Raw genomic sequence first — 13878 nt, 5'->3', positions numbered from 1 at the left:
GTCACAGAAAGTCTAATCTAATTGATCTGGGGTAAAACCTGACCATCATGATGTTTTTCCTGTACATGCAGTACTGGAGATTGAACTCCAACACCTTCCAACTGAGCTGTATCTACAGCCCTTATTTTTATTTTGAGGATGGGTTTGGCTAAGTCATTAAGTTGCCCGGGTTTGGCTGGATACAAGGTTCTCATCTCTCTCCAATTCAGCTTCATTCAAGCAGGTGTGTATTCTAACAATGACTTAGTGAGACACGCAGGTTGAGCTTCATCCTATAAATAAGCAAACTGGCTGACCAGCTGTGGTCTGTCCAATACCACATTCTAATGAAACACTATCCCCACCCGACTTGTCTTCTACATCCCTAAACAAAAACTTTGCTATTAGGACAGACCACCAGGGCCACCTGCGAGCCTGTTCCAAAAGCAGGCTGCCAGACCTACCCCAAACCCACAGAGTAAGAACCTGTAATTTTAAAAAAATGTATTCAGCACACAGTATTCTACAACTATGGTCCTTCGTGTACTTTACCTTGCTGATTAAGGTTGCAAGCATCCACATGGGCAGAGACTGAAGGAGGAGTAGGGATGGAAGGGAAGGAACAGGAAGGCCCATGGCAAAAGAAGCGTAAGTCCACCATAGGTCAGGGTCAGCACTACTATACACCCAAAAAGAGGAGACACTTGGCCCTTCTCTCTAGCAAGAGGTATGCTGAAAAAGCACTTTGAGAAGGTCCATTTAAATGCTGCTTTATTAAATCAGTCCAGAACTTGTGAGAAGTAAACTAAGTGCCAGCAAAGTCCCTCCCATCAAGTATTATTTTATCCCCATGCCCCATTACTTTCAGTTGAGCTGGAACTCATTGTTTCCTTTTCTTTAATCAATCTACAAAATAACTGGGTGCTATTTCCATTATTTTCCAGAGAAAGAAACATAGTCAAAGGCAAGAAGAGAGTGGACCAAAGACAGATCCCTGGCTCTACTCACTCACAGTGTGGACATCACAAAGCAGTTTCAGAAGAGGTCACTAGAATGGTGTCTTTTCCTCCTAATCCTGTGAAAGGTGGAATACTAAATGAAGTATTCATCACACATAAACCTTCACACCGACCTTTTCTTTTTTCTGAGCTAGTCCTCTTAACACAGCTATGTGCTATATTAGCACACCAAGACAAAACTGTTTCAAAGGTGACTTTCTCCCTCCACTAACCCAAACATCCTCTCTCATTTGCTGCTGCCACCACCCCCAATTCACCACCTACTCATCACCAGCGTCTCTAACATCATCAAGGTGTTCGGGGAGAAACAGAAGAGGGACAGAGTGCTCTGTTTCCCCTGAAAAGTCTCACTTGATGGACAGGATGGACATGTTGAGTCTGTGTGAGCACTGAGTTCCACAGTGACAAGTTGGTCACCTCCATCAGCGGGTGACCAAATTACCTTTCACCTTCACCATCCAGGAAGTGGTAAGTTCCTGAGCCTCCTTCCATACCTTGAGGTGCACATGCCACCACTGGGCCATGATATCTGAGAGACAGGAGACTCAGCTGTGCTTTGTCATGAACATAGGGGCTACCCGTGGAGCAAACAGTGGTGAGTCAACATTTTACCAAATAAACACCCGTTACTTGTCAAATGCAACTGAGGCAACAACGAATAAAAGCTACCAAAGTCCCTGCTTTTGAGGGGTCTCTCGACTTGGCAGGAAGACACTACAAAAGGAAGCAAAATTCATAATGTTTAGTAATAGCTAGAGTCATGAAGGAAACAGCAGCAGAGGACAGGAAGTCCTTTCAAACAGATTTCATCAGAGGACACCTCATCAAGCAGGAGCCCTTCCTCAGGGGCTGGGTCTCTGGAAGGTGTACGGGAGTCTGAGGGACGGAACAGGAGGTAGTCAAAGGTGAACAACCACCCAAGTGGGCTAAAGAGAACTTATCTGGATTCCTTGCAGCTCTGTCATATTGATAATTCATATAAGCTTTACATATGACAGAAAAAGCAGCACAGGCCCAGGCATCACCCTTTCTTACCTAAAGAAATGCCAGCACAGGTATAGGTGCCAATATGGTGTACTATGAGGTGGGGAAGACTGAACTAAGGTCAATGCCCTCTCTCCCTCCTCAACTGCACAGCATGAGGAGGAAGGGCTTGGCTCACAGCCAGTTTCTTACTCAGCGTGAGGAGCTAGAAAGTCTGAGCATCATGAGCCAATGTAGTTCAACAACTTCTTGTCTCCTCAGTAGCTATGAATGACCCTGAGCATGCTCAGTGAAGTCCCAAACACAGGAGGGCAAACTTCATATTGATAAGAGCTGCACATCTCAAGAAGAATGTTCCACTGGAGGAATCCAGAGGACAGCAGTCATTCCTCCTTTCCTCACAGTGTGAGGGTTCCTTCTTCAAGCATATTTGACTCAATGTGATTTACATTTGCCCCTAAGTGCTGTTATGCTTGAAGATGTAACGAAGACTCTTTAATAAAGAAAACAGTATGAACAACTGTGTGCATTTCATTTGCCCCAGTTTACTCATCCCTGCTTGAAGCCTGATTGGATGGATGGATGGACGGACGGACGGACGGAACGACGGACAGACAGACAGACAGACAGATAATCATTCAGTCATAGTTAAATATATCTCTAACCATCCTTCCAAAGCAAGCTGGCAATTGTGCCTTAAACAAACTACTACCTTTTAATCCACATTGACCTAACTAGTAAGAATTATAATCAGAATAGCCTCAAAACTGCAAATGCATATTTATATTCAAAGTAATTCCTGTCTACCTCCATTCCTGTTCATTCATCTGTTCTAACTCTTTACCTCTGTAGTCCTGGGTGATTCAGAATGCATAGCTCCATATTGTATGCCAACTACCATATGCTGTCCAGCAATGCTGCTCTATCCTTAGATCCCAATGTACTTTAATAATCTGGCACACTTACAGTTTGCCTCCCTAACTCAAAACTAAGCTGGGGTGTGGGAAATATTTCTTTGCATTCACACTTTGGCAAATTCTATACGAAATGGACACACAAAAATGTGTTAACTGACACTATGAGAAAATATTTAAAATCTTGCTTCCTTAAAAAGAAATGTTTAAGACTTCATCATTTTAAAAAAAGTTCATCATTTAAAGCCATTTACAACCACTTACTATGTGGCAGGGTCTCTGAAAAACAACATGTGTTACTATGTGACAAGGGTCTCAGTGTCTAGGAGTTGAGTCTGCAAAAGGACAAAGATGAAACATCCTGACCTCGAGCAAATTCCATGCAGTATGTTCAGTGCTTCATCAAAAGTACGGACTACTGCAAGCTCCAAAAAGCGAGAATGAAAGAAGCCTTGGATTTCCCCAGGCCCAGGTAAGGGAGCCAGCAGGGGAGAAAGCCCTGCTCCGTGAGCTACAAAGAGAGCTGAGCTTCCCTGACTTTCATGTGCATATAGATCTTTCTGGGTCTGAGTTTGGTTTTACCCTACTGCCAAATGAGCCACTTATTGTTTCATGGATGCTACCAAGAGACTCTTGGATCAGACACAAAAGACTTGGTCTCTCATGGCCCAGCAGGCAGAACAAGCTTCACGATTGTGTGCACTGGTTCTCTTGCCCCTGAGGTACCATAGGTGATGTCCCTCGGCCTGGTAGATGAGGCAAACACAGCAGGTTTGCATCAAGCTAGCAACGCCGCACATGGGGGATCCTCTATGGTATAGAAAGTATCAAGCAAACACCTCTTTGATGCCACTTCATGCTTCAAACGTATCTCTGAACAAAACAGCCCTCCTGAAAAACAGCTAGGGTACTGAGTTCTTGGCAAACCCAGGGTACTGCATTCTTGGTTAAAATGAGCGTTCTGACTCAGTAAGTCTGGGCTGCAGCCTAAATTCTGCATTTGAGTTCCCAGGTGTAGCAGAAGGCACCAGCATGAAGGTGGTTCGTGTGGCCCTTTGAGGTAAAACAGGAGAGTTCAGCAATGTGACTACAGGATGTGACACTCAAGGTAGGAGGGTTCCCCAGGTGGGTAGAGAACTAACAAGCATGTCTGAATTTGGAGCATGCTGCATCACTAGTCCACAGGTTCACCACACAGGCAGACCTTGAGGCTCCTAATCCAGGGGTGTCCACCCCTCCAAAGGCTACATCCATCTCTGTCGGGGAGCTACAAAATTTCCCACTGCTCCACCTCACTGCCCTACCTCTTAGCACATATGATCTGCTCAGTTAATTTACATGTAAAAATGAGAGTTTTGATTCAAGAACTGTCTCTCCAAAAATCCAACCATGCTTGCACCACCCTTGTCTCTTCCCTAGATGCCAGCATGACCTGCTCCCACACTTCCTCAGCTCTCTGCTTGTGCTGAGATGTCTCGGAGTATCCACCATCAGGCATCATGACCACGCCTCATACACTCATTCTTCATAGCACTCTGGCCAACTGTCCACTCTACACTCAACACATTCGCTTGACTACTGGATAAAAATTTCAAACCCCAGCAGAGTTCTTGTAGGACATGTAAGCAGAACTCAAATGCATGACTTCCCTCACTCACCAAGAGCTATAGATAGACACCTTCTAAAAACAATGGAATTGCACTTCATTTACCTTTGTGAGGCCTGATAGCAGAAAACCTGACACAGAATTACACCTTCATAAATACGTAACAAAATGAGTGTTGTTGTTTGTTGTTTTTTTTTTTTTTTTTTTAATCTATGACTACCAGGGCACAATTCCTTAATAGAAAACGTAGCACCCCCACCGTAGAGAGTAGTAAGACAGTGTTTGAATCAAAACTCTCAATTTTACACGTAAGTTAACTGCAACTCAAAGAAAAAGGATTTGACCCAACTATAGTGAAACTGAGACAGGTCTCTAAGGCTCCTCCACCTTGCTGGGCCACCGCTGATGATGATGTTCTGATTAGTAGTTATGTACACTGACTGCTATTCTCCACTGCTGTAACTTTAAGAAATGGCCCAGCCCAAATAACAGCTGAATAAGCAGGCTTGGTTCATCATTCACCACTAGGCTACCTCCACAAGATTTCATCATTTGGCTCAGTGAAGTGGCTCAGTTCAGCGAAGTACATAGATTTCTGATGAGTATGCAGATTATTTCGAGAAGATGTGTGCTTATAAAACATACACACACAGAGAGGCTGATGCTATTCACACAATGAGATCAGGGCAGAATGGTGGCAATTCAAAAGAAAAACTCATCCCAGTGAATTATGGCCACAGTCAGCCCTCTCATTTTCTCTCACCCAAATTTCCTCTGCTTTTGGACATAGTTTTGGTTTTAGCTCCCATATCACTTAGGGTCAATGAGATTTCTCTCCAGGAAACTGAAAAAACTGTGCACCTATACAGAACCCCAAGTAGGCACATTTAACTATCATAGTACTTTAACGTCTTCTCCTGTCTTTAAGATCTGATTACAAGGGAACTCAAAAGACTGTCCCAGTGCCAGACTAAACAAACCCACTACCTACACTGGACTCCACATGGTGGCAAGTCCAGGGACTGTCACCTTCTGCTGGTTGAGCCAAATGGGCATGGCTGAACATGCCTGTTATCCCAGCACTTGGGGGACTGTGGCAGGAGGACTGTGTGAGTTCAAGGCCAGCCTGGACTATTTACTAAGTTTAATGCCAGCCTGAACTACATACAGACACCCTGTCTCAAAAAAAAAGAAAAAATATCTGCTGGCTGCAACTACCCATCTCTGCGCTATATGACCAGTCTGAGGGCTGCAATGACAAAGATATATAATACTTCAGTCAAGGCCAGTACACTCAGAATCTCACTTGCCAAGAGCTTCCTCCTGAAATCCTCCATGGCGCTACGAGGATGCAAGGGTTGCTTTCAAGGATCATAGCCATCAAACAAAGGACAGTTAAGATACAGCCAAATAAAATACAAAAGTCAGAAGCTGAGTGCAGTGTGGACAGAAATCAGTCAGCTCATATCTGCTATCAATCTGCATGTGAATGAGCGTTGCTATTTCCCTCAGAAAAAAGGGTAGGCAAAATCATCCCAAGAAAAATACACAGGGGGAAAAAGGAATGATTAATAAGCCAGGAAAGCTTTTCTCCCCTTCCCCCCGCATCTCCAAACCCTTTTACTTCCCAAATTCTCTCCATAACAACTTCACACTTCTAACTCGAGGACAATTATTCTCAAATTCAACATTCTCCTTTCAAATTTTCACATTTCAATCATTTTTCCTTCCCCTACAAAGCTAAATTTAAAGTGCTGTTCCCAATCTGCTATCACAAGCATATTTATTGTTCTAATACTGTTTTTCATTAAAATTCTAGACTGTTTTATTCCTAGAAACCATTAACAATGAAGCAATTGCTCACAGCATCCTACCTGTGGAGGGCAGGGTCCAGAAGCCTCCAGCAGAGCAAACCATCACCAAAGACCAGGGGATTGTGAGCTAGCCCACCCATAAAGCCACTCAATAAACTAACTTGTCCTGGAACCTAACTGACACAGTCATCGTTTGTGAGACAGGAAACCACATGACTCAGATGACCTCCAGGTCAATATGCAGCTGCAGAAAACTCACACTCCTAGTGGCACTTAGAAGTGCTCACAACTTCTGTCCACTGGAAAACAGAACTTGGGGACTTCTCTCCTCCTCTGAGGGTTTCAGCTGCCCTTCACTATCCCCATACACACTTCCGGTAAGCCTGTTCAGTACCAACCACCCCCTTCTAAAGCAACGCATGCGTTCATCTCTCCTGTCACACCTGTTCAAATTCTTTCTTACTATTAGTTACATACACTTTCTATTTCCAACCATCCTTAATCGGACAAGTAAAATAATCTGGGAAACAAACAGGAAAGCAAGGTGCCATTGAAGTGATGAATCTCCTTGTGACGTTAACACTGCCCACTGTCAGGTCCTGGCTGCCTGGAGTGGCCCTGACAGTGAAACTGGCCCATCAGATCCTGAAAGGGAAGAACATCCTAGCTATCTGGCCAGCTCCCTCCTGCACCCACCCCTTCCATGTGATTATTTCTCTGGCTCAGTTCTGGGGTCTTCTGGCTGCTCACAGCATCACCTCAAGCACCCTAACTTCATGGCTGTCAACACACACCCTAATCCTCACCTTCCTGAGAAGCTGCAAAGGGTCCTACCTGGAAATTTCACAGGTAGAGCAGCAAGACAATCTGCCCCAGGCCGAATTCCACTCCATTCTGCTGAGAACCTGCTACTCCAAGTGTGCCACAATCTTCTAGTCACACAAAACAAAGCCCTCTCCCTTTACACAGACATCACCACCCTGCCATCTCATTGCCCTTCCTTCCATTCCATTGGTACCTCTCTTTCAGGACACCAGAGGATGTCACAGGATCCCTAACTAATCCCCACACTTACTTTATTACAATCTATTTATCAAAACATCAAACAAAATACAGAAACCTCAACTGACCTGTCTCAATTTCACTATAGTTGGGTCAAATCCTTTTTCTTTGAGTTGCAGTTAACTTACATGTAAAAATGAGAGTTTTAATTCCAATACTGTCTTACCACCTTCTATGATGGGGGTGCCACTTTTTCTACATACAACAAAATACAGAAACATACAACGAAATACAGAAACGTCAATGCATGCCAAGGACGGGGGATATAGCTCAGCAGCATAGTGCCTGCCTGGCAAATATGAGGCCCTGAGTTCAAATCCTGACTTTAAAAAAAAAAATACATGCCATCAAGTGCAGGAAGGTTAAGTTTTCTCACCCTAGAAACCTGTCTATGGGCCGGGCCCCATTACACCACCACCTCTCAAGTCAGTATCCCATCTGTCATAATTAGGGCCCAAGCTCCTAGCCACTTTATACCTCCTTGTCAATGTCCACATTATAGTCAGAATATCATTTTTCCAAAGCCTTTTCTGGCTTAACTCAATGTGCAGACAATTTCCAACATTCTTTACATGGTATGAGAGCCGGCTCTAAGACAGCCTTAAGGATCAGCAGGATCACATCACTGTATGGTCACCTCATGTGGTGTCTGGGTTGTCTAGTGTCAACAACAGAATATGGCAGAAGAGAAGAGATGGTATATGTCCATGAGTGTCCAACTTTGTGGCTTGTCTGGGTTTCACTTTGGGAAAAGGAACTGCCTTGAGCCATATATCATTTAATGTATAAAGTAATAAAGCATCTTTATTTTTAATATTTTTATTACAAGATTAAAATGAAATGACACAAGCCTAAATTCAAAATTCAACAACAACAAAAAACTTACATGTCTGCTTACGAACAAATGCTTGTCTTCACAGGGACACATATGAGCATTGGTAGGTTGTACTACTGTAATTGCTGTGTTTTATTTAGCAATGTGCCTTTGCAAAGGCACATCTAACATCTGATACACACAGATTTCCTACACCTTACTGTGCATTATCCGTGCACTGTACCCTCCCCACACCACATTTTGTTGTAGCCTATGTTCAAGCACTGTACAATCAAGTCAGGAAAAAAAATCACTAAAACACCATAGTAATGTTAAAAATGTAGGATTCTGTGGGGATGCATTACTAGGTATTCAGGGCTGCCCGTGGCATGTAGGTTGGACCTGCCTGGTATATACACCACTTCCCATGCTAGGTTATAATGGACTATAATTCACTTACATCTCCACCTCTGGGGACAGTCAGCTGCCACGTGGTGAGGACAAATTCACATGGACAAATCTCTAACTCAGACTCTAAGCCGAAACTACCCAGTAAAGTTGCTTGTGAATTTATGACCTATGCAAACTGTAAGATAAATTTCATGTGTTAATTTAAGCCACTAAGTTTTGTGGCCATTTGCTACACAGTGACGTAATTATCACGCAGGCTAACAGGCTGTGCATGCATGGTCTGCCTCCACCTCCCTCCCTGGTCTTCCTGAAATCTCTCTTGTCTATGCTCCAAGACTACATGTTCCTCTTAGTACCTCAAACTTGCCAGACTCTCCTCCTTCTCAGAGTGTTTAAAAGCTCACAATATGATGTTAAGTACAGAAAAAAGAAAATCAAAATACATACAAAAAATATATTTGATCTAGTAAATGAGGTATACATATAGATGCATAGTATGTATATGTACCAATACCCTACAATATTAATAACTGCATTTGAATGCCTAGTTTTTAAGTATATATTTTACTTGTCCATTTTCATTTGCACCAGTGCCAACACAAATACAATCTGAGAGGGACACACAGGCCCTTTAGTGATGTAACCTCTAGCCCAAGGAACCTTTCAAGGCTGAGAGGCCCCCACTGCAGGGGAAATGTGGCCATTGCTGCCAGAACTCAAGTGGGTCCCAGTTCTGCACACCTCAGACCAGTGATGCTGAATCTGTGGCACTCGTGCCACAGCAGGCTGACACTATCATTGAAGGTCTAGAAGGTTCACCATCACTACTGCCAGCCCCTTCCCCACCTGCCTCTCCAAGCACCCAGCATAAAGACTGACAATAAGGACAGTACTTTTTAACTCAAGACTTATACATAGAAAAATTTAAACAATTGTTTTAAACATGACTCTGGAATTATATCACAGGTTGTAATTAAATATTTCTTTTATGCATCCTAAAGCATACACTTCTAAATTCTGGGTAGGACAGTGGGCAGAAATACCAATGGGCTGAGGCCAAAATGCTTGAAACCACTGGAACGCTGACAGGAAGTACAGACAGGTTCAGAGTACTGCTTAGGCTAATTAATATTCGCTTTATTTTGTCACTCGCTTTTTGTACTTCAATTAAAATAAAAAACAAGATGCAAAAAGTAGCTCACATTCTATTTCCTTTCTCAGTACTTCTGTAGTAACCAGGCCCTTTCCCTCCAATTTCCCAGCCAAGTGTTAAAAAGACCAGGCTGAGATGTGTCAAAGTCTAGGTCTCTGTTGTAGCTAGAAGAGAAATGCTGAAACACATGGGGAGGGTTAGGGACAGAGAGAATATGGTTCCAAACGTCCAACAAGCAGGATGCAAAGAGGGACTACTCCCTAGTGATGCTTCATGATGCCACTGCACATCTCCCCTCCATTATGACAAAAGTTGGCCTCACACAGCACACTGTATTACAGTGTTGAAATATGCCAGAATTGTAAGATGCTTAAAAAGAGGAGACAAGTGCCCAGCATCTTTCAGATTAGAGCAATGCCCTGGTTTCAGTCTTTCCCTCATGTACTCCTATAAATTGTAAAGATAATTTTTTTCTTTTTGCCAGCCACAGTCTTACCAGAAATATTACTTAGAATGAAATTCAGAGCATTTGAACAGTGTGCACCAACCCAGCTGAGAGGGGTGTTAATGACTGCATTTGGGTGCTTTGGCTTTAGGTTTATGTTTTCTTAATCCTTCTGCATTTTCACTCTCATTTTTTTGAAGAGACAGATCCATAAGGCTGATCTCCAGAGAGCGCAACCCACATCCTTTGCTATTCTTAGCTTGGAATGAGAAGACCTGAATTGTCTGCATACATAATTTAACAAATTTTGTTCCTCAGAATTTTAGAAATTCAACATCTAGGTCTAGTAATCTGAGGCAGGAGATTAGGACATGGCTTGATGTCTCAGGACATGCACAGAAAAAATGGTTCCAATTAGAAAATATTACTATCTTCAATTCTTCTCATGAGAATTCAAGCAGGTTTTTGATAGGCTGGCCAAGACCTGATCTCAGCCTGAAGAGTGGATGATAAAAAAAAAATGGCCACCACTGAGCTCTTGGCCACTGTGCTCTTTCACAGTAGTCCACTCTCATCTGCTTAGTGTACATCTTTTCCTACTTTTAACTGGCCCACACTCACCCTATAAAGCATATTTCTATTCTTTCCTTTAATGAATGTAAAACCTTGCTACTTTTCATGCTTTTTTTTGTCCAATTCTATGTTTAGGACAAGAAGAACCTAGAAATAATCTCTAGGAGGAGTCCCAGAACTGCAGAACCTAGTAACATAACTATTCAGGTATGTGTAAAGGAAGATCCAATTGCATGATCATTATCAGCTCCCCTTTTAATATTGAACTTACAGTATTTGCATTAATTTGGATGATTCTCAATCTATATTTAGTTTCAAGTAACAGAATAACTTCTCAGCAATGTGAAATGCAGTTTTTGTCCAAGTGAACTTAAGGCTCCTTTGCCTAGAAAAGAATTATGTTGCAGGGCTTTGGACAGGACTCATTTAGAGGGCTCTTGATCTAGACCCATGCAACCAATGCAAAAGCAGGAAATCAAAGAAGGGTATACCCACACACCTTGGCTCCCTAGCACCTGTGAACACTTAGAAGGAAATTGGAACTAGGAACATTAGGCCAGGGAAGTTGCAAAATTAGACAAAGGCAATTTTTTCTTTCTTAAAGCTACACAGTTTAATGAGTGATAGCTCAGCAGATATACCAAAGATATAGAGTTATTAACTGTGGCCCAACCAATGGGCACAACGTTTCCACCCTAAACTATAAAAATGTTCAGTAAGGTGCAGAACATAGACCTGGATGCATCCAAAAGTTGGGGACACCTGGCATAGTCAACCAATTCAAAGTAACATCTGAAAATACAATGAATGCCTACATGTAAATTAGATCATTTGTTGATGTTGAATAGGTGACAATGGGAAGCGACAAATGCTAATTCCCTAAGTTTGTTAATGTTTAAGAGCATCTCATTCTCCAGAAAACAAATTAATATGTTGTGAAACGACACACAAAGATTATTGATACTACTGTTTGTTTATACAAAATCCCAAAATGTTCTTGGCATTTGGCTTTTTGATAAACACTTGTTTGGATGTTTCAACATATCCTCTGTCAAAAGTCTACTAAAGCACCTACTCATAAAGCACATTGTTTTTCTCCATCTTTTTCTCAATTACATTATTCCAAAAATGAGCACTTGTTTTACATACATACACAGGACAAAATGGACAAAGGATATGTCCATTTAAAATCCTCAATTCACAAATCAGATCATGATTTTAAGTACCACAGAAAAACAAACACATAGCACAAATAAAGAGTTCTGGGTAATCAGTATGATTTTTGTTATAAATCATTATATTATTAATTTATAAATATTTACTGAACACTCCCTAACAAACCGGTCCCTGTTTACAGGGTAGAGATAAGACAGGAGTCCCAGAACCTACAATCCTAATCCTAGGGAGCTTCCGAGGGTGGAGGAGGTGGAGAGGAGTGCAGCAGTAAACATTCACATCACATCACATCAAGAGTCCTAGTCAGGTGGTACCTGGAAGTGACTACTTCAGATTAAATGCTCCAAGAGAACTGAGAAGTTGGAGGAATTTAAAAATAAATGTCTGAGATCCAGGCCCGGGGCTGGCACAGTAGCCAGAGGATTGGGCCAGGCAAGGCCACTGTTCTGTAAAACTGCCATGAACCATCAGAGTGTCTACCATCACCTCTCAGTAAAAATCTAATTCCTGAAAGTATTTTCCTGATAAAGTAAAAATTAACATTTCAGAAATCAGACTTTGTTTAAAATACCCACCTGTGTAGCAAGCCTACAGTTAAGTCTCTCTTCATCTAAGTTTGGTGATATTTCTCAAGAAACAAAAGGCGTATTTTCTACAACACATTCTCACAGAACAAAGAACTGCACTGCACTGCAAAGGTTACAGCCCTACATATGTCTATCCTTGGTAAATCTTTTCAACTGAGGCAACATTATAACAAAATGAAGTGCATCAGTGAATCCACTTAGCTAGTTTAAAAGTTTAGGTTGTCCAATGATACTTCCCTCCGTGGATGTCTAATTCATGAAGGAACACAAAGCACCCTAAAAGCTGGAAGTGGTGGCACACTCCTATAATTCCAGTACTCTGAATTACTAAAAATTCAAACCCAGCCTGGGCAATTTAGTGACCTGATAGACCCTTTCTCAAAATAATAAAAGTGCTGAAAAGACAGCTCAGTGTGAACATGCTGGATTTAGTTCCTAAAAATACAACAACAACAACAAAAAAAAAAAAAAAAAAAAAAGAACCCTGAAGGAGTGCTCTTGAAGAATCACATAACCTCTCAGCCTCATTTCTTCCTCTGTATGAGACTTCAGTAGTGGGACCAGGAGAGCGATATCCAACAAAGAGTCTGTAAGCAACTGTCAAGAATTCTAAGAATTGTATACATTTGCACCCATGAGGTCACACAAGCTAATTAAGTGTGAAATTTCTCCTCTCCACTACAACTATAATCTATTTAGTGTGGTGGGACTGGCTATATTTCATGTGAATCAGAAGTCTGAAGATAGGTATCTTTTATGAATAATTTTCTTAAGAAGTCCTGGGGCACTTGACGTTGGCCCACAGACCATGGAGATGACAGTCTAATTGAGAAAACAGCCTTGGCCTAGAACACCTAGTCTCTAGGGGGAACCTTGGTGGAAATGAACAGAGAAAGACAGTCAAAGCAGTTCTTAAGTCTCTTACTTGAAAGTAATTAGCATTAGGCAAAAGAATTTTTGTTTATTTTAATTCAGGAAGGAACCTATTAGCCCTGAACAAAAGATACTCCCCCATAGGCTCAAAGCCTTCAATTCAATTGGGTTAATTTCCTTCCTTTCTCATATTAAGATCTGTATGCTGTGGGGGTTCTACATAGTGATTCACCAGCAAGTGAAAAGCCATAATCTGCAGTTTGGGGAAGGCAGCAGTCTTGCTCCTCTGCTCTTCTCTGTATCTCTCACCAGAGGCCACCAATCAGATAAGCTCAAAATTCCCCTTGCTAAGTGGTTCCACTTTCCTGCATTCTCCACTGTACTCAGCTCAGTTACACAAACCAGTGATGCAGCTCACACTTTGATATGATCCCTCACGACCCTATGAGGCATGGCAAGAGGCAAGCT

The sequence above is a fragment of the Chinchilla lanigera genome, unplaced genomic scaffold (genome assembly GCF_000276665.1).
Source record: "Chinchilla lanigera isolate Chin_1 unplaced genomic scaffold, ChiLan1.0 scaffold00091, whole genome shotgun sequence".
Lineage (NCBI taxonomy): Eukaryota > Metazoa > Chordata > Mammalia > Rodentia > Chinchillidae > Chinchilla > Chinchilla lanigera.
Note: the sequence above shows the minus strand (reverse complement) of the source record.